This window comes from Ranitomeya variabilis, chromosome 1, assembly GCF_051348905.1.
Source record: "Ranitomeya variabilis isolate aRanVar5 chromosome 1, aRanVar5.hap1, whole genome shotgun sequence".
NCBI classification, from domain to species: Eukaryota; Metazoa; Chordata; class Amphibia; order Anura; family Dendrobatidae; genus Ranitomeya; species Ranitomeya variabilis.
The window spans coordinates 964,381,792-964,404,350 of NC_135232.1; the positions used below are offsets into that span (position 1 = coordinate 964,381,792).

A 22,559-nucleotide genomic window follows, 5' to 3' on the forward strand; every position below is an offset into this window, starting at 1 on the left:
CAATACCATCGGTGTAGCAATGCAAATACTGTACATTCCCTCGTACAACACTGCAATGCAGCAACACTACTTCATGTGCAGCTTGTGTTGTGGCCACAGTCTAAAGGGTCGATATTGACTTTTAGGGTTGCTACCTATAATAGGTGGCAGTAGAATTTCAGTCTTCGCTTACAAAACAAGTAAAACACATTGTACCAAATGACATTAACCCCTTCAACCAGAAGCCTGTTCACTGTTCACTTTCCTGACCTGGACCATTTTTTTCAATTATGACCATGGTCACTTTATGTGGTAATAACAGTTGTCTTTTGTTTTGCTTTTTTACTTTTTTCACTACATGCTAAAACTGACCTGCCATTATGATTCTTCAGTTCATTGCGAGTTCATAGACAAACCTGTCTAGGTTCTTTTTTTATCTAAGTGGTGAAAAAAAATTGCAAACTTTGTTAAAAAAAATTTAAAAAAAATTGTGCCATTTTCCGATACCGGTAGCATCTCCATTTTTCATGTTGTTGGGTGAGGACTCATTTTTTGCGCACCGACCTGACATTTTTATTGATACCATTATGGTGCAGATACTGTGTTTTGTTATCTCTAGTTATTGCATTTTAATGCAATGTCGTGGCGACCAAAAAAACCTAACTCTGGCATTAGACTTTTTTTCTCGCTATGCAGTTTACAGATCAGGTTAATCCTTTTTTTTATTGATCGGGCAATTCTGAAACCGGGGATACCACATATGTTTGTGTTTCAATTTTTATTGTTTTATTTTAAATGGGGCAAAGGGGGGGGGGGGTGATTTGAACGTTTATTTTATTTTTTTCTTATATGCACTGCTCAAAAATATAAAGGGAACACTAAAATCCCACATTCTAGATATCACTGAATGAAATATTCCAGTTGTAAATCTTTATTCATTACATAGTGGAATGTGTTGAGAGCAATAAAACCTAAAAATGATCAATGTAAATCACAACTAATATCCCACGGAGGTCTGGAGTTGGAATGATGCTCAAAATCAAAGTGGAAAAGGAAGCTACAGGCTGATCCAACTTCAGTGGAAATGCCTCAAGACAAGGAAATGATGCTCAGTAGTGTGTGTGTGGCCTCCACGTGCCTGTATGACTTCCCTACAGCGCCTGGGCATGCTCCTGATGAGGCGGAGGATGGTCCCCTGAGGGATCTCCTCCCAGACCTGGACTAAAGCATCCGACAACTCCTGGACAGTCTGTGCTGCAACGTGACGTTGGTGGATGGCGCGAGACATGAGGTCCCAGATGTGTTCAATCGGATTCAGGTCTGGGGAACGGGCGGGCCGGTCCATAGGTTCAATGCCTTCATCTTGCAGGAAATGCTGACACACTCCAGCCACATGAGGTCTGGCATTGTCCTACATTAGGAGGAACCCAGGGACAACCGCACCATCATATGGTCTCACAAGGGGTCTGAGGATCTCATCTTTGTACCTAATGGCAGTCTGGCTACCTCTGGAGAGCACATGCTGCCCTCCAAAGAAATGCTACCCCACACCATTATTGACCCACTGCCAAACCGGTCAAGCTGAAGGATGTTGCAGGCAGCAGATCGCTCTCCACAGCATCTCCAGATTCTGTCATGTCTGTCAAATGTGCTCAGTGTGAACCTGCTTTCATCTGTGACGAGCACAGGGCGCCAGTGCCGAATTTGGCAATCCTGGTGTTCTGTGGCAAATGCCAAGCATCCTGTGCGGTGTTGGGCTGTGCGCACAATGCCCATCTGTGGACTTCGGGCACTCAGACCATCCTCAAGAAGTCTGTTTCTAACCGTTTGTGCAGACACATGCACATTTGTGGCTTGCTGGAGGTCATTTTGCATGGCTCTGGCAGTGCTCCTCCTTGCACAAAGGCTGAGGCAGCAGACTTGCTGCTGGGTTGCTGCCCACCTACGGCCCCCTCCACGTCTACTGGTGTACTGGCCTGTCTTGTGATAGCGCCTCCAGCCTCTGGAAACTACGCTGACAGACACAGTAAACCCTGTTGCCACATCTTGCATTGATGTGCCATCCTGGATGAGCTGCACTCCCTGAGCCAATTGTGTGAGTTGTAGAGTCAGTCTCATGCAACCACGAGTGTGAAAACGCAACCAACATTCAAAAGTGACCAAAACATCAGCCAGAAAATATTGGTACTGAGATGTGGTCTGTGGTCCCCACATGCAGAACCACTCCTTTACTGAGGGTGTCTTGATAGTTGCCAATAATTTCCATCTGTTGTCTATTCCATTTGCACAACAGCATGTGAAATTAATTGTCAAGCAGTGTTGCTTCCTAAGTAGACAGTTTGATTTCAAAGAAGTTTGATTTACTTGGAGTTATATTCTGTTTAAGTGCTCCCTTTATTTTTTTTGAGCAGTGTATATTTTTTTTTTCACTTTTAGCATGCTTCAATTGTCTCCATGGGAGACTAGAAGCTGCCATAACCCGATCGACTGCTACATACAGGCAATGATCAGATCACCTGTATGGAGCAGAATTACTCGCTATGATCGCCGACCACCGGGCAGCACTCAAAGTAATCTGGCAGTGACAACCATAGAGGTCTGCAGGAGAAATCAGGTTGTCATGCCAACCCATCGGTGACCCACGATCACGTGGTGGGGTCACCCGATGGTGGGATTTCTGGAGCGATTGCTGAATGTGCATGTTAAATGCCGCTGTCAGCGTTTGACAGCGGCATTTAATGGGTGAATAGCGGTGGGTGGATTGCGATTCCATCCACGGCTGTTTCGGGCACATGTCAACTATTCAAAACAGCTGATGCATCAGGAAAGATGTGGGCTCACAGCCGAAGCCCAGATCAAAGGGAGGGTATCCAACATTGGCGTACTATTACACCCGATGTCGGAAAGGGGTTAAACCAGTCACGTCACACAAAATAGTTAATGAATAACATTTCCCACATATCTACTTTATGTCAACTTTACAATTTTTGAAACATTTTTTTGTTAGGAAGTTAAGGGTTAAAAAGTTGTCCAACGGTTTCTAATTTTTACAACAAAATTTACAAAACCAATTTTTAGGGACCACTTTGCATTTGAAGTGACGTTGAGGGGCCTTTATGACAGAAAATACCCAAAAGTGACACCATTCTAAAAACTAGACCCCTCAAGGTGCTCAAAACCAGAGTCAAAAAGTTTAATACACCGTTCATGTGCTTCGAAGGAATTAATGGAATGTGGAAGGAAAGAATCAACATTTACATTTTTTTTTTCACAAAAATGTTACTTTAGACCCAATTTTTTTTTACTTTCACAAACGTATCAGTAGAAAATTCACCATACAAATTGTTGTGCAATTTCTCCTGAGCATAGAGATACCCCATATGTTGGGGAAAACCACTGTTTGGGAGCACCGCATGCAAAATTTGTTGGTATGTTGCTTTTGGAGAGCCCCTGATGAGCCTAAACCGTGGAAATCCCCCACAAATTACACCATTTTGGAAGCTAGACCCCCGTCAGGGAACTTATCTAGATGTGTGGTGAGCACCTTGAAACCCTAGGTGTTTTTTTTTAGCCCAAAATTTTGCATTTTCAGAAGAGTAGCAGGAGAAAATGGACCCCAACTTTTGTTATGCAATTTCTCCTAAGTACATGGATACCCCATATGTGTTTGAAAATATTTTTGAGGCACAGTGCAAAGTTGACAAGGGAAGGAGGGCCATATTACAGTGCAGATTTTGCTGCTCTGCTTTGAAGGTGCCATTTCACATTGGCAGAGCCCCAGGGGCGCCAAAACAGCAGAATCCCCATAAGTGACCCCATTTTACACCTCTCAATGAATTCATCTAGGGGTGCAGTGATCATATCGACACCACAGATATGTCACAGAATTTTATACCATTGGGTAGTGAAGAAAAAAATAATTTACTTTTTTACCACCAAGATTGTGCTCTCTCTATAGACAACAAGGGGATGCTCAGACAGGCCAAATGTTGGTGTGTATGGGGGAGTGGTGAATGATAGCTAACTGAACTCTCTGGACCCTTATATTGACTCCTTTAGTGTATCACCAGTCTTAAAGCAATAGTATTATACAAATAGCTGGACTCTTGCTTTCACTTGTTTTAGCACATTAATTGTAAAAAGAAAAAATATTTGACATTTAAAAACATAAGAGTAAGGCTGAATTCACATCCGTGGTTGAGGGTCATGCAGCTCAGACTGACTACGGATCTCCTGACCCAAACGTGACAGTCTCCTACACAATTATGAGGTTGTCGCGTTAGGAGATCCAGAGCCAGTCTACATCGCACTCCGTACTGAAACACAGATGTGTTAATCCGGCTGAATGATAAGTATGCATACCAGCTAAGGTGGGAAGTCTTATGTGATGGTCTCATCAGGAGACATGCATTTCAGCATCCTGCTTCTGCTGTACTGAATGTGCGCAGATAAAGTAGAACATTTTATTAAATGCCCCCGATTAGGTTACTTTATCCTACTCTAACACTAAAATGAATCAACAAACCAATGTGTTGAAACAGGCGGCTTTCATCCCAAAGGCGAATGTCAAGTTCACAGAGCATGATATATGAGCGCTGGAGAAGCAGTTATACTACATCATTACAAGTCACCCTTGGTGCACAACTATTAACAATAACACACTTTTTTGCCCTCTCTCGCTCCGAAATTTGTTTTAGTACTTTACAGAGATCCTTGTTTCACTCTATGACTATAACCAGTATGGCTACATATAAATTTACAGGTGCTGAAATCAGAAAAAAAAATGTTTTACCTTTAAAGAAAGCTACCAAAAACAGATACTATCGCATACAGTATTCCCCGCAAGGCAGGCAAGTTGCTGAGCTACGGAGTATTTTCAGAAGGTTGTGGAAAACACAATTTTATACCTGGTTAAACATACCAAGTAACTTGTGCTACATTGGTGAAACATTCATTTGAAAGCTGAAATTTATTTAAAAATATGCAATTTTCCTGATACTGAAAAAATCCTGTGTGTCTTTTATAGCCATGTACTTAACAATACCATTAAGGACATATTTAAAGGGAACCTGTCAGCAGGATTGTACACAGTAACCTAGAGACAGTGTCAGGTCAGCGCCGTTATACTGATTACAATGATACCTTGGCTGATGAAATCCTTCTTGTGGTTGTTTAATCTTTATTTTCAGTCATGAGTTAATGATATGCCTGTGCTCCGGGGCGGCCTGTGGGGGTCTTTGTGTGGTGCTCTGATTATGTATTCATAATGAAGACTGCTGACAGGTAACTGATCCCTCACTGACCTGCCCCCTAGTTTACGTAATGAATACCTGTACGGGCAGGTGCCTTCTGCAGGCGGGTGCCAGCTGCGCTGCAGCATAATCGCATGATTAATATGTACTTACTACATGTGGATGAGCGTTTCCTGAGGAGTATAACAAAAAAAATAAATAAATAAATAAATAAAATGGCAACCATCATGTTAGAAAAGAAAAAAAAATTCCGCCTCCACGACATCGCCTTCCATGCCTGCGCAGTAGCACTTTTCGGCGATCACCAAGAGCTGCTACTGCACAGGCACAGGTGGTGCCAACTTGGAGGAAATTTTTTTCCTTCTCTAGCAAGATGGCGTCAGTCGCCAGCACATGCACAATAGCAGCTATCAGATCAAAATTAAAATGTATTTATTTATTTTTTTTGCTATACTCCTCAGGAAAAGCTCAACCACATGCAATAACTATACATTAAACTTGCGATTATGCACCTGCCATAAGCCATACTGGTGAATACCTAATCAGAGAACCACATGAACACCCCACACAGGCTGTTACGGAGCACGAGCATATCATTAACGCTAAACTGAAAATAAAGATTATAAAACCAAAATTAGACGGATTTCATCAAACTTGGTATCATTTTAATCATCATAACTGCGCCGACCACACTGTGTGTAAGTTACTGTGCACAATCCTGCTCATAGGTTCCCTTTAAATCCATATCAGTGTTCCCCAACTCCGGTCCTCAAGAGCCACCAACAGGTCGTGTTTTCAGGATTTCCTTAGTATTGCACAGGTGATGGAATTATTGCCTGTGCCAGTGATGCAATTATCACCTGTGCAATACTGAGGAAATCCTGAAAACATGACCTGTTGGTGGCTCTTGAGGACTGAACTTGGGCAACACTGCGAGAATCTGCTGCAAATTTTTTATTTTTTTATTACATCTTTTAAAAATTCCATTCCTTGAGCATAAGTTGAAATGCTGAATATTGAGAGTATATTAAAAAGTTTCACATTTTTCTTAACTCAAACTTGTTTATAAAAAACTTAAAAAAAAAAAAAATTGGGTAATAAAAAAAAACAAAAAACAGTCCACCAGGGAAAACAGATACCTCCACACTGGTGCCATTTCACAGACGTTGGCGCCGGGTCTCTGGAGGTTTACGTGACATGGTTATGCCCCATATGCCCTGCAGCCAATCAGTGGCCATCCATTTTTGAGCTGCTGTGCTCTCACATCCGTCAGACACGTGGAAGAAGTAACTAACTCAATATTTATTTCAAAACACCTTATAGAGGGAGATTATTAACCCCTTAAGCCCTGAGGGTGGTTTGCACGTTAATGACCGGGCCAATTTTTACAATTCTGACCACTGTCCCTTTATGAGGTTATAACTCTGGAACGCTTCAACGGATCCCGGTGATTCTGACATTGTTTTCTCGAGACATATTGTACATCATGATAGTGGTATAATTTCTTTGATATTACCTGCATTTATTTGTGAAACAAACGGAAATTTGGAGAAAATTTTGCAATTTTCCAACTTTGAATTTTTATGCCCTTAAATCACAGAGATATGTCACACAAAATATTTAAGTAACATTTCCTACATGTCTACTTTACATCAGCACAATTTTGGAAATATTTTTTTTTGTTAGGAAGTTATAAGGGTTAAAAGTTGACCAGCAATTTCTGATTTTTACAACACCATTTTTTTTTTAGGGACAACATCACATTTAAAGTCATTTTGAGGGGTCTATATGATAGAAAATAACCAAGTGTGACACCATTCTAAAAACTGCACCCCTCAAGGTGCTCAAAACCACATTGAAGAAGTTTATTAACCCTTCAGCTGCTTCACAGGAATTTTTGGAATGTTTTAAAAAAAAAATGAACATTTAATTTTGTTTCACAAAAACTTTACTTCAGCTCCAATTTGTTTTATTTTACCAAGGGTAACAGGAGAAAATGGACCCCAAAAGTTGTTGTACAATTTTGTCCTGAGTAGCCCGATACCCCATATGTGGGGGTAAACCACTGTTTGGGCACATGGCAGAGCTCGGAAGGGAAGGAGCGCCATTTGACTTTTCAATGTAAAATTGGCTGGAATTGAGATGGGACGCCATGTTGCGTTTGGAGAGCCAGTAATGTGCCTAAACATTGAAACCCCCCACAAGTGACACCATTTTGGAAAGTAGACCCCTTAAGGAACTTATCTAGATGTGTGGTGAGCACTTTGAACCACCAAGTGCTTCACAGAAGTTTATAATTAAGAGCCGTAAAAATAAAAAATATTTTTTCACAAAAATTATCTTTTTGCCCCCAATTTTTTTTTATTTTCCAAAGGTTACCAGAAGAAACTGTACCCCAAACGCTGTTGTGCAGTTTGTCCTGAGTACGCTGATACCCCATGTGTGGGGGTAAACCACCGTTTGGGTGCATGGCAGAGCTCCGAAGGGAAGGAGCGCCATTTGGAATGCAGACTTAGGCCGGTTTCACACGTCAGTGATTCCGGTACGTGAGGTGTCAGTTTTCTCACGTACCGGAGACACGGACACACGTAGACACATTAAAATCAATGTGTCTCTGCACATGTCCGCGTGCAAAACACGGAGACATGTCAGTGTTTGTGGGAGCGCACGGATCACACGGACCCATTAAAGTCAATAGGTCTGTGTAAAACACATACCGCACACGGATGCTGTCCATGTGCAGTCCGTGTGCCGTGCAGGAGACAGCGCTACAGTAAGCGCTGTCCCCTGCTTTGGGTGCTAAAGCCGCCATTCATTTCTTCTCTGCAGCAGCGTTCGCTGGAGAGAAGAAATGAAAAATCATTGTTTTTTGTTTTTTTTTGCGGTTGTAATAAAGATGTTTGTCACCACCCCCCTCCCACCCCCTAAGCGCCCCACCGCTGGAAAGAAAATACTCACCCGGCTCCCTCGAAGCGTCCTCTCCGCGCCGCAGCTTCTCCTGTATGAGCGATCACGTGGTGCCGCCCATTACAGTCAAGAATATGTGGCTCCACCCCTATGAGAGGCTGTAAATACTGATGAAAAAAAGTCATTTAGCATATTGGCTTTTTCCTCATCCTCCTCCACCATTTCACCCAGACTATTTTTAAGGGGGCCAACACTATCATTTTTTAGTTTCTTACTATTTACGTAGTTAAAGAATATTTTGGGGTTATTTTTGCTCTCTCTGGCAATGAGTCTCTCTGTCTCAATCTTTGCTGCCTTGATTTGCTTTTTACAGAATTTATTTAATTTTTTGTATTTATTTAATGCCTCCTCACTACCTACTTCCTTTAATTCTCTAAATGCTTTCTTTTTGTCACTTATTGCGCCCCTTCCAGCTCTATTTAGCCATATTGGTTTCCTCCTATTTCTAGTATGTTTATTCCCATACGGTATATACTGTGCACAGGTCCTATCCAGGATGCTAATAAACGTCTCCCATTTTCTTTGTGTACTTTTATGTCTCAGGATATTGTCCCAATTAATTGCACAAAGATCCTCTCTCATCCGTTGGAAATTTGCCCTCCTGAAGTTTAGTGTCCTTGTCACCCCTCTACTACACATCTTATTAAAGGAGACATGAAAACTTATTATTTTGTGATCACTATTCCCCAAGTGACCCCCAACCCTTATATTTGATATGCGGTCTGGCCTTTTGGTTAATATTAGGTCTAGCAGTGTCCCCCTTCTTGTTGGGTCCTGAACGAGTTGTGAAAGGTAATTGTCTCTCATAGTTGTCAAAAACCGATTACCTTTACTGGAACTGCAGGTTTCTGTTCCCCAATCTATTTCAGGGTAGTTGAAGTCCCCCATAATAATGACTTCTCCTTGAGTCGCAGCTTCATCTATTTGCTTTACGAGGATATTCTCCATTGCTTCCATTATTTTTGGAGATTTATAACAAACCCCTATCAGTAATTTATTATTTTTTCCCCCTCCCTTTATCTCCACCCACAGGGACATTACATTTTCATTAGATTCACCTATATTATCACGCAGGATGGGTTTTAAGGTCGATTTTACATACAGACACACCCCACCCCCTCGCTTATCTGTACGGTCATTTCTGAAAAAGCTATAGCCCTGCAAGTTAATAGCCCAGTCATGGCTCTCATCCAGCCATGTTTCAGATATCCCCACCATGTCATAATTATGTTCCAACAACATAAGTTCTAATTCGTCCATTTTGTTGGCGAGGCTTCTGGCATTAGTATACATGCACTTGATGTTCCTCTCTGTACCTCTATTCTTTTTTAAATTACTAACTGTTCTAACCCCACCCCCCATGCCACCGCCACCCACAACTTCCTTATTTGTGCCCAGGTCTCTATCTGCACTATCTTCCCCTCCTATAAAATGAATACCCTCCCCCCAATCCCTAGTTTAAACACTCCTCCAACCTTCTAGCCATTTTCTCCCCCAGCACAGCCGCACCTTCCCCATTGAGGTGCAGCCCGTCCCTAGCGTAGAGCCTGTAGCCAACTGAGAAGTCGGCCCAGTTCTGCAGGAACCCAAACCCCTCCTTCCTACACCAATTCTTGAGCCACTTATTAACCTCCCTAATCTCCCGTTGCCTCTCTGGCGTGGCACGTGGTACAGGCAGTATTTCGGAAAATACCACGTTGGAGGTCCTTGCTTTCAGCTTGCAGCCTAATTCCCTGAAATCATCTTTAAGGACCTTCCACCTACTTCTAACTTTGTCATTTGTGCCAATGTGCACCATGACCGCTGGGTCCTCACCAGCCCCTCCCAGTAATCTGTCCACCCGATCAGCGATGTGTCGAACTCGAGCGCCAGGTAGGCAGCACACCGTTCGACGATCCCTGTCTTTGTGACAGATTGCCCTATCTGTTCCCCTAATAATTGAGTCCCCCACTACCAGCACCTGTCTGGCCTGCCCTGTTCTATTTCCCTCCTTACTGGAGCAGTCACTCCTCCGGCTTTCAGAGGACATGCCTAGCTGCAGCAGTGCTACCCCTATACCCCCCCATCTGCCAACTTAGCAAACTTATTGGGGTGAGCCAGATCAGGACTAGCCTCCCTGGCAATCTTCCCTCTACCCCGCTTTCTGAATGTCACCCAGCTACCTACTTCACTGTCCTGCAGCTCCATCCTACTATCCCCCTCCTCATCTATCCCATTGAGCGTCTGCTCTGAGAGCAGAAGACTCCTCTCCATATTGTCTATGGATCTCAGTGTTGCCAGCTGCACATTTAGATCCAGAATCTGGGATTCCAAATGCACAACGTGCTCACATCTCGCACAGCAGTATGCACCCTCGACCGGCTGATCAAGGACTGCATACATGTGGCAATATGTGCACTGGATGGCATTAACAATAGTGGAGCACATTTACTAATGGGGATTGCACTACACAGAAACGTTAAATAAAAATAAATACAAGTATTAATTAAAAACAGACAGCATTTCCTCCCATGGAAACTCCCTGATTCCAAAGTCACTGAATCACAAGTCACACTTACCGCTGTCCACACTTACGCTCAGGTCACACTCAGCTCGCTCACACTCGCTATGCTGAAGATTTAAAGATTTTTTTTTCTCTTCCACAGCAATCCACCTTGCTGTTCAATGCTCTACCAAAAAGGACTTGAGTCCCAAACAGCTGCCCCTTATAACCCCTTAATTATGAGCCCCCACCCTAAGTTAACCCTTGTGAATATAGCTACTCCCAAATCAGCAACTCACACCAATTCACACAGGTATTTGTTAAAGGCTTTCCAAATACCTCTTCACTGAATCACAAGTCACACTTACCGCCGTCCACACTTACGCTCAGGTCACACTCAGCTCGCTCACACTCGCTATGCTGAAGATTTAAAGATTTTTTTTTCCCTTCAGCAACAATCCACCTTGCTGTTCAATGCTCTACCAAAAAGGACTTGAGCCCCAAACAGCTGACCCTTATAAACCCTTGATTATGACCGCCCACCCTAAGTTAGCCCCTTGTGAATATAGCTACTCCCAATTCAGCAACTCACACCAATTCACACAGGTATTTGTTAAAGGCTTTCCAAATACCTCCTCACTGAATCACAAGTCACACTTACCGCCGTCCACACTTACGCTCAGGTCACACTCAGCTCGCTCACACTCGCTATGCTGAAGATTTAAAGATTTTTTTTTCTCTTCCACAGCAATCCACCTTGCTGTTCAATGCACTTCCAAAAAAATCTAGATGTGTTGTGAGAAATTTGAACCCCCAAGTATTTCACTACAGTTTATAATGCAGAGCCGTGAAAATAAAAAAATCATTTTTTTCCCTACAAAAATGTTTTTTTAGCCCCCAAGTTTTTATTTTCCCAAGGGTGACAAGAGAAATTGGACCCCAGAAGTTCTTGTCCAATTTGTCCTGAGTACGCTGATACCCCATATGTTGGGGTAAACCCGTTTGGGCGCACAGGAGAGCTCAGAAGGGAAGGAGCACTGTTTTACTTTTTCAACGCAGAGTTGGCTGGAATTGAGATCGGACGCCATGTCGCGTTTGGAGAGCCCTGATGTGCCTAAACAGTTGAAACCCCAAATTCTAACTGAAACCCTAACCCTAACACACCCCTAACCCTAATCCCAACCACACCCCTAACCCTAATCCCAACCATAACCCTAACCACACCCCTAACCCACCCCTAACCCTAATCCCAACCGTAAATGTAATCCAAACCCTAACCCTAGCCCCAACCCTAACCCTAACCCTAATGGGAAAATGGAAATAAATAATAAAAATTTTTAGGGGGTGATAAAGGGGGGTTTGATTTACTTTTATAGCGGGTTTTTTTAGCGGATTTTTATGACTGGCAGCCGTCACACTAAAAGATGCTTTATTGCAAAAAATATTTTTTTGCGTTACCACATTTTGAGAGCTATAATTTTTCCATATTTTGGTCCAGAGTCATGTGAGGTCTTGTTTTTTGCGGGACGAGTTGACGTATTTATTGGTAGCATTTTTGGGCACTTGGCATTTTTTGATCGCTTTTTATTCCGATTTTTGTGAGGCAGTACGACCAAAAAGCAGCTATTCATGAATTTCCTTTTTTTTTTTTTTTTTTTTTGGGGGGGGGGTGTTATACTGTTCCACGTTTGGTAAAATTGATAAAGCAGTTTTATTCTTCGGGTCAGTACGATTACAGCGATACCTCATTTATATCATTTTTTTATGTTTTGGCGCTTTTATACGATAAAAACTATTTTATAGAAAAAATAATTATTTTTGCATCGCTTTATTCTGAGGACTATAACTGTTATTTTTTCGCTGATGATGCTGTTTGGCGGCTCGTTTTTTGCGGGACAAGATGATGTTTTCAGCGGTACCAGGGTTATTTATATCCGTCTTTTTGATTGCGTGCTATTCCACTTCTTGTTCGGCGGTATGATAATAAAGCGTTGTTTTTTGCCTCTTTTTTTACGGTGTTCACTGATGGGGTTAACTAGTGGGACAGTTTTATAGGTCAGGTCGTTACGGACGTGGCGATACTAAATATGTACTTTTATTGTTTTATTTTATTCAGACTAAAATGTATTTATGGGAATAATATATATATATATATATATATATATATATATATATATATATATATATTACACAACTAATTTTTTTTTCACTTCATAACATTGCCCCAGGGGGGGGGGGGGGGGGGGGGGGGGGCATCATGTTATAAGGTCAGATCAGTGATCTGACGTGCACTGCTCCTGGCTTACCAGCGCCTGCTCTGAGCAGGCGCTTGGTAAGCCACCTCCCTGCAGGACCCGGATGCAGCCCCGCGGCCATTTTTGATCCGGGGCCTGCAGGGAGAAGATAGTAGGAGACCCTCGGAGCAACGGATCAGAGAACAAATGGATGCATGTTCGGGCAGCACTCATTTGTAACAACACATTTAGGGTCCCCAATCTCAGGATTAGCCTAGTCCAGCTGTCCAATCTCTGATACTTTGGATATGTAATCGCTTTCAATGACAGAAATAACCCTTTAGCCCACATGCTGCCTGTGATGTTATTCTGTATGGCCCCAATAATCTACTCATAGACCTGCTTGTCTGACGATATATGAATAAGGCTCTTTTCAATGTAATTTTAAAAGAGGAGTCTAAGGGGAAATTTTTTACCATATATACTCGTGTGTAAGGCTTCTTTCACATTTCCGTCGGGACTCTCCCACCCTGCTGCGTCGCCGAGACGTAGCGACGGACGTTAACAAAATAGTGTCAAAACGTATGTGACGGGTGCACGGGCCAGTCTTTCTTTCCGCTGCGAATACGCATACACAACACAAACCAGGTTAAAAATAATAAACAAAAATGTATCAATATTCTCACCAACCGGCGTCCCGCGCAGCGTTACCGATGTTCCCGGCAGCTAGCGTTCCTAGTAATACATTGCCAAAGGGGAGCCATCATAGCCGGAAAGGGATGAGGGGACAATGAATACCCGGCTTATACTTGAGTCAATAAGCTTACCCAGTTTTCCGTGGCAAAAGAAGGTGTCTCGGCTTATACTCGAGTGTATACGGTACTTGTGACAAATGCCAAGCCAGAGTAGGGAGACTTACAGGCCATGCAATGCTCCTATTGTATTCATAAAAGGAAATGGCCACGGCACGCTCCAAAAGGAGACATGTCCCCCCTTAGACTCATTGTCAGAGGCCTCTAGTAAAATCAGATCTTTTGATTTGCACTGATACATTGAAATGCTTCTGCAAATTGCATGTCTGGTTTGGCTTCTTATTCTAAGTTATGAGGCATAGCTCGTTAAAGGGTCGATGTGGATTTAAGATTGCTATATCCAATAGGTGGCACTAGAGTTCAAGTCCTCTTTTTCTCTGAAGATGCCATTTGCCTGAGGAACAAGTGAATCATTTTAGCAGCTCACTTTAAGTGCAATTAGCAAGATGTTAACATGCATGGTCTCTTCCTTTCTAGAATGCAAACAGGTGATAAAGTGACTTCTAATAGGTGGGAGTCCTGTAACTTGCAAATATCTGCCATATATGACATTTAATTACAAAATTGTATAAATGTCTCTGATCATAATTTTGCTTTAAAGGGAACCTGTCACACATTCCCCCCCAGGCGTTTTTAACTAAAAGAGCCACCTTGTGCAGCAGTAATGCTGCATTCTGACAAGGTGGCTCTTTTAGTTCTGGGTGCTGTAACTGCCGAAATAATCAGTTTTGTAATTTGTCCTAAATACCTTGTCTTCAGTCAAGGAGGCAGGCATTTCCCCCCTGCTACGGACGCCACACAGCCGTCACTCAAATCTTCTTGGTGCCGCCTCCTCGCCACTGTTTTGAAATCTGCTGGCGCCTGCGCTCTTTTCTCCTGCCTTGAGCAGGCGCAGTGAGCGCTGCCCATCTGACCTCAGATGCAGTCTAGCTGACTGCGCCTGTGCGGCCGCCCTGCCTGTGAATCCCAGCCCCGCAGTGTCTTCTGATTTATTCTTGACTCACATTATTCTATAGCAGCCTATCCGGTCGGATCAAAGACTAACTAGCTGGTAGAAATTTACCATCTTCTTGATGATCTTATTTCTCTTGCCACCTGAGTGGACTTGTGTTTAAACAAAGGTAGAAGGGAGAAACAGCAAGGTTACTTACCAGCAGCCAGTTTTTACGGAACCAATACAGCACACTTGAGAGAGGGATCCACCCAGCCAGGACAGGAAACCTACTGAAATAAAACGGCGGTATCTCTCCCCCGCTTCAGTTGGGTTACAGAGCATGAGAGGACCTCCGGTTAATTTACACATGACCAACACCACATTATAAAAAAAATATCCAAACTATAGTGCACACCAAAAAAGTGAGAATGAGGGGAATATATGGGTGCTGTCATGGGTTCTGGAAAAACTGGCTACCGGTAAGTAACCTTGGTGTTTTCCCTTCACCCATGACTGCACACCTGAGAGATTTTTGGAGAAATGAAACACCTTAGGGAGGGGCCACCATTTGTAGCGCCCTTCTACCAAAGGTCAAGTCAGCAGTGGAGGACAGATTCAGTCTGTAGTGCTTAAAGAAAGTAGATGTGAGGACCAGGTAGCGGCCTTACAGATCTGATCAACTGATACTTCTGCTTTTCTCTCCAGGAGGTAGCCACGGCTCTGGTGGAATGAGCCTTGTTGCCTTCAGGAACCGGAGCACCACTCGTAGTACAAGATAAACTGGCCATGGACATATACTTTAACATGGACCTCCTCACATATAAGGTATGGAATTTTACTTCCCTGGGTTTTTTGGGTTATTACAAAAGGAGGGCAATGTAATCTCTTGGCTCCTATGGAATTTAAGAACCACCTTAGGGAGATATGCCGGGTCCGGCCTTTGAACAACTCTGTCGTCATACACCTGTGTGTAGGGGGGGGGACATATGGACAGGGCCTGTATATTGCTCAACCTGCGGGCTGATGTTAGGGCCATTAGTCAAACCATCTAAGTGTTCGGAACTTTGCCGATAAATCCTGTAAGGGCTCAAATGGGTCTCTAGATAGCGCCTTTAAAACTAGGTTTAGGTCCCATGGAGGAATTTTTGGGACTATAACCAGTCTGGATCTACTACAGGATCTTATAAAGTGAGACACCCATTTTTTTTGCTGCTAGGTTGTAATTATTGAAGGCACCCAGGGCCGATAGCAGCACCTTGAGAGAGTTAGTGGTTTGGCCTACTTCCAACCCCGACTGCAGAAACTCTAGAATGGACCCATCCCCTAAGGGCTGCCCCAAAAGCTCCGGGAATTCCTAACATGTTCTACCATAGATCTTTGATGTATTTGGTTTCCTAGTTTTCAACAGGGTGGAGACTAGCCATGGTGAGAACCCCGCCGTAATGCCCTCTCAAATTCCATGCTGCTAGATGGAAGCCTTTCACTTGAGAGTGGCATACTGGCCCCTGGGTAAGAAGGTCCGGGATCTCTGGTAGAATCGATTAGCCTTAGAAGGGAAAACCCATGGGCTCTACGGCCAAAATGGCGTAATGAGAATCACTTTCGACTGACCCTACCTTATCTTCCTCGTGACTGGTGGAATCATCGCTATTGGAGGAAATGCATAGGCCAACCTGAACCTCAAGGAAATCTGAAGGGCATCTCCTGCGAACGGTTTCTTCCGTGGGTTTAACAAACAGAAGTTCTTCACATTTCTGTTGTTTAAGCTAGCTACCACCAGATCCATCTCCGGCCGCCCCCATGCCCACACTATCTGCTGGAAAATTTGGGAATTTAGAGACCATTCTCCCCGTCTCAATTTCTCGCGACTCAGGAAGTCTGCTTTTATGTTATCTATTCCTCTTATGTGAAGTGCCATAAGGGACAGTAGGTGTTGCTCCGCTAGCTGTAGTAGGATGTCTGCTCCCATCATTAGGGTATGGGACCTTGTTCTCCCCTGGTGGTTGACAAAAGCCACACGACTGCTCGATTGTCCGACATGAATCAGATATGGCGACCCCGGAGGAAGGGGCGAAAGTGTCTCAAGGCTCTTTCCACAGCCCACATCTCTTTCAAGTTCGAACCCTGGCCCCTCTGTAGAGGAGACCAGGACCCCCTGAACTGACAGACCTTAGACGTGCCCCCATCTGGTATTGCTCGCATCTGTCGTGATAACGTCCTCCACTGGTCTTTCTTACTGTCCACCAAAAAATAGAACCCCTTATTTCAGAAGAAATGTAACTTTCCATCTAAATGCCCTTTTAACAACCTCTGTGCAAACACGACCTTTCACTGTAACTGCCTAAGGTGAAATTGGGCTCATCTTACTGCCGGGATACAAGATGTCAGGGAACCTAGCAAGGACATTGCTTTTCTTTCACTGACAGTGCCAGGACAACTATCTTAACTATTTTGTCCTCTGGAAGGAGACAGATCTGGTGCTCAGAGTCCAAAACCAACCCCAGGAAGGACTGTATCCTTTATGGTTTTAGCCTCGATTCTAGGGTATTTACCATCCAACCCAGCTCTTCAAGGACAACCGTTACCTCCCTCAGCTGTTCTGCACAGTAATCTTTTGACCTTCCGACTATAAGGAAGTCACCCAGGTATTGGAATAATAATGGTGTTTCGAGAACGAGGGTAGGCCATCACCTCCGCTATTACCTTGGTAAATACTCTTGGAGCTATTGACAATCCGAATGTAAGGGCTGTATATTGGTAATGCTTGACCCGTCCCTGGACATACAGAGCCACCCTCAGGAAGTTTTGATGGTCCTGATGGATTGAGATGTGATATTAGGCATCCTTCAAATCGATGACCGCCATGAAACAATTCTGGAATAACAGCTTTATAGCTGTTTTTCCTCCCGTTCTATACCCCCCTGCTGAAAAGGTTTTAAATCGTCACAATAAAGATTGGATTTTAGAAACGGTGAGTGCCACTATTTTTTCTCTTCAGTATATGGATTTATGCAATTGTTTACAGGGTTTGGCACCCATGAATCCGAAAGGGCGGTGTATTTGATGTGGAAATCACACACAGGGGATAATTGGGCTCAGGTGTTGCAGCGGTGATCACTTACTCCATCTTGAAGGAATAATTCACAATTCATCGGTTGAGCTTCCTCAGGTTGGTAAAAGTTTTTGGAGAACCATGCGGCTTCTTTATCAAAAATATGGGGAATAAAATCCCCTTCCTATCTCTTCCACCGGGACTTCGCACAGAACAGGCTTCTGTAAGGGTCTCAAGATTTCTGCCTCCAGGGCCAGCTGTTCTCCTGGTGATTTCCTATGGGGTGTCAATACAAAGGTATGGCAAGATGGATAGACAAAGTCTATTTTAAGACAGACCTTGATGACACCCAAGATCCAGCAACTGGGGGAGATGTTCATCCAGGCAGGCAGAAAGAGGGAGAGCCTTCCCCTACTGCTGACCTGACGTCATTGCGAGGACTTTCAGGAAGGCATAGAGGGTCCTCTGAACACATATCCAGACTCCTTTTTTATCTATGAACTCCCAGCTTTTCCATTCTCCCGGAGGATGTCCCCTATTAAAACTTCCTCCTCTGAAAGGAAGGATTCCTAGCTTCAGCAGTGAAGTTTTTTTGTCTGCCTTTTCCAGAATGTCTTCTAGTTTGTCCAAAGAGAAACAGGCCATCACATGGGATGGAGCAGAGTATTTTTTGAAGGCAGGTCTCCATGACACCTCTTCAGCCATTAGGCCCATCTGGCCGCATTGGATAGGCTCACTCACTTAGCCGCTAACCTCACAGTCTGCTGAGGTGTCTGCGAGAAAGGCCACTGCTCCTCGCAACAGAGTCATATTGGCAAAGATTTAATCTCTTGGGACTTTGCTCAATTTGCTCCTCCATTTGTTACAGCCAGATAATAAGGGAGCGGGCAGTGCAAGTCCCAGCTATTGCCGGCTTCAGACCCTGTGCGGCTGCCTTCCAGCTGTGCCTCAGAAACCCATCAGCTTTTATATCCAATGGGTCTCTAAGTGCGCCGGAATCCTCAAAGGGCAGAACCGATCTCAGAGCATTTCACCACTGCCCCGTCGATTTTAGAGATTTTATCCCACCTGAGTTTTTACCCTCAAAGGGGTATCTCCTCTATGAGGATGAGGGTAGACTACCAGATCTTTCCAGCTTCTTCCACTCTATGAGCGCTCATATCCTGGAATTAATAGGAAAGGTGCGCTTCCTCCTTTCCTCTAGACCCCCAAACATTGTATCGTATCGTATTGTATTGGTACCTAGGGATTTAGGTGCTTTACCCTCCCTTTAGGCCCATTCTTGACCTGACTGCCCTAACCAACCTGTCCATATATTCAGCCAGAAAACAGAATTATTCTTACCGTTAATTCGGTTTCTAGTAACCCACCACGACAGCACACCTGGAGGATGTTACCCCTTTCCTAATAGGGACAGGAAATGACCAAGAGGTTAAATAACCCCTCCCTCATCCTCCCCCTCAGTGTTATTATAAAAGGACCACAGGAGAATTAATGCTTCAAATTAGATTTATTCTTTCCAGAACATATATTAAGCAAAGTGAGGGATTACTCCTGCTGTCGTGGTGGGTTACTAGAAACCGAATTAACGGTAAGAATAATTCTATTTTCTCTAGTAACCCCCCATGACAGCACACCTGGAGCAGTACCCAAGAGTAATCTTTAGGGAGGGACTATAGGTCTAAGGACTTTTTCTCCGAAGGCTAAGTCTTCTTTTGACATCAGGTCTAGCCTGTAATGTTTGGAAAACGTGTGGACCGAGGACCACGTAGCAGCTCTGCATATTTGCTCAATGGAAGCACTGGCTTTCTCGGCCCAGGAGACAGCTGTTGCCCTAGTAGAATGAGCTGTGAATTTTTCTGGCAGTGGGAGGCCCTGAATCTGATAAGCCTCCAAAATTGCTCTTTTGATCCAATTCGCAATTGTAGATTTGGAAGTCTTCTTCCCTTTAGTCTGGCCGAGAAGATGAATAAACAGATTCTGATCCTTTCTAATCTTCTCTGAAGCTTGAAGATAATAAAGTACCATTCTCCGAACATCCAAAGTATGGAATTGTTGTTATTTCTTTGGTTCCTGATAGAAGGAAGGAAGAATTATCTCCAGCGACTGGTGGAAATCAGAGACGACCTTTCGGAGAAAGGATGGATCCAATCGCAGGATAAGCCTGTCCTGTAGAATCTTCATGTAGGGCTCATTGATTCACAGGGCTTGTAGTTCACCGACTCTTCTGGCTGTAGTTATAGCTACCAGAAAGGTTGTCTTCCAGGCGAGTTTATCCATACTTATTGATGACAAGGGATCAAAAGGTGGGAGTGTAAGTCCTTTCAGGACTATATTCAGGTCCCACGATGGGACTATATTTATGGGCCTTGGAGATATGCAGGATGCCGCCGTCATAAATCTTCTTATCCATCTATGGTCGGCCAAAGATTGGTCAAAATAAGAGCTCAGGGCTGCCACCTGTACCTTGAGGGTGCTGGGTCTGAGACCTTTTTCCAGCCCATCCTGTAAAAAATCCAGGATCCTGAATAGGTTTGGCCTGTCTGGGTTAGGCCGTTCCAGAGCACTCCATGTGATGAAGGTCTTCCAAATTTTTTGATAGATTGAATTGGTTACCGCCTCGGCTTTTTTGTAACGTTTTAATGACGTTCTTTGATAGCCCTTTGGCCTTTAGAATTGAGAATTCAGAAGCCAGGCATTCAGGTGTAATCTCTCAGGATCTGGATGAAGTATTGGCCCTTGGTAAAGGAGGTCTCTGACTGGAGGGAGTACTATCGGTCCATCTATTTTTAGGCTGATGAGAGTCCCGAACCAGCTTCTTTTGGGCCAAAATGGAGCCACCAAGATTACCTTGACCTTCTCTGCTCTTATCTTCTGTAGGACTTTTGGTAGAATTGGTAATGGAGGAAACGCATACGCCAGTGTAAATGTCCATGGCTGGACCAATGCGTCCACACCTAGCCCCGGATTGGTTGGATCTAGCGAGAAAAACTGGTTCACTTTTGTGTTTTGACCGTTTGCGAATAGGTCTACTTCTGGCTGTCCCCATCTTCTGGCCAGTATCTGAAAGACTTCCGGGTCTAGGCTCCATTCTCCTGGATAGATCTTTGCCCTGCTCAGGAAGTCGGTTTGTATATTTATTTCTCCTCTTATATGTAGGGCAGATAGAGAGAGAACATGTTCTTCGGCCCACAAAAATATTCTGGCTGATATTGTTTTTAGATCCTCGTGTCTTGTGCTTCCCTGATGGCGAAGGTGGGCAACTGTTATGTTGTCCGAGTATATTTTTATGTGGGAATTCTGAACAAGAGCTACTGCTGCTTTGAGGACCTCCTCTACCGCCTTTAGTTCTCTGAAGTTCGAGGATCGTTGACTTATTTCGATTGGCCAGTCTCCTTGGAATATATGTTGATCTACCGTAGCTCCCCAACCTTTTCCGCTGGCATCTACTATTATAGTCACCACTGGGTCCTGAAACCAGGGAACTCCTCTGACTAAGTTTTCCTTTTGCAACCACCATGTCAATGAGGACTTTACGTGCGGTGGTATTCGGATGTTTTTGTCTAGAGAATCTGGGGATCCGTAACAGATTGACAGAATATGAGTCTGGAGTATTCTGGTGTGGGCTTGTGCCCATGCCACCATCTGGGTGCATGATGTCATGGTCCCGAGAACCGACATGGCCCATCTCAGAGATACTCTCTTCTTGTCCCGCAACATTCTTATCTTTGATGTGAGCAGGGTCCGTTTTTATTCGGGTAAAAAAGATGTTTGGTTGTGAGAGTCTAACAGTACTCCTAAGAAGATCTTTGTTGTTGATGGAACCATATCCGATTTTTTGGGGTTTACCACCCAACATAGAGACAACAAGATTTGGACTGTTTGAAGATGCTCCTGTAGAATTGGAACTGTGGGAGCCACTACCAGGAGGTCGTCGAGGTACGGGATTATGCATATATGCCGACCTCTGAAGTGGGCCATTAGCTCGGACATGATCTTTGTAAAGATCCTTGGGGCTGAAGATAGACCAAAAGGGAGGACATTGAATTGAATGTGGTCTATCTCTTTCCCTCTGGCGACTGCGAGCCTTAGAAATTTCCGATAAGTTGGATGAATTGGGATGTGATAATACGCATCCTGTAAATGTATAGTCGCCATGAAGAAATCTTGTCCTATTAAGGGCACTGTCGATCTGACGGATTCCATCCTGAATCTTCTGTAGGTTACATATTGATTCAGAGGTTTCAGATTGATTATTATCCGATGAGTTCCTTTTGGGTTTTTTTTTTTTTTTTTATCATAAATAGGTTGGAATAATGACCCTTGTTCTTCTCGTTCTCCGGGACTGTGGAGATCACATTGTTGGCTAAGAGATCCTGTACTCCCGCTATTAATGTAGATTGTAGCTTTGGTGTCGATAATCTTGTTGTCTTTAACCTATTTGGGGGATATGATACAAATTCTATCTTCATCCCCTCTCTGACCAATGTTAAGGCCCACTGATCTACACAGATCTTTTGCCAGTATGGAAGGAAGTTCGAGATTCGACCCCCCACCGTGGTGGCGTCATTGCTTTCTTTGATTTTGGGTCTGGGAGAGAAAAAGATTCCTGTCTTTTCCCCCTTTTGGATAACTCCAACGTCCCGTTTTGCCTTTTCCCCTATATTGATTAGTATGCTCTTGCTGAGTGCGGAAGGGCCTTTTTCTAGGGTTCCTGGGTTCTGGTAAGGTTTTCTTTTTGTCTGAAGCCTTCTCCAGAAGATCATCCAGGGCAGGTCCAAACATATACTTCCCTTTGAAGGGAATAGAACACAGCCTCATCTTAGAGGTCATATCACCAGACCAGG

At 43.8% G+C, this 22,559-nt stretch overlaps 1 protein-coding gene across 1 annotated transcript in view; it reads right to left on the minus strand.

The window, feature by feature from the left end:
* The window catches only part of LRBA (LPS responsive beige-like anchor protein), a 749,089-nt gene that overhangs the window by 296,680 nt on the left and 429,850 nt on the right, over positions 1–22,559 (minus strand). The window lies entirely within an intron of this gene.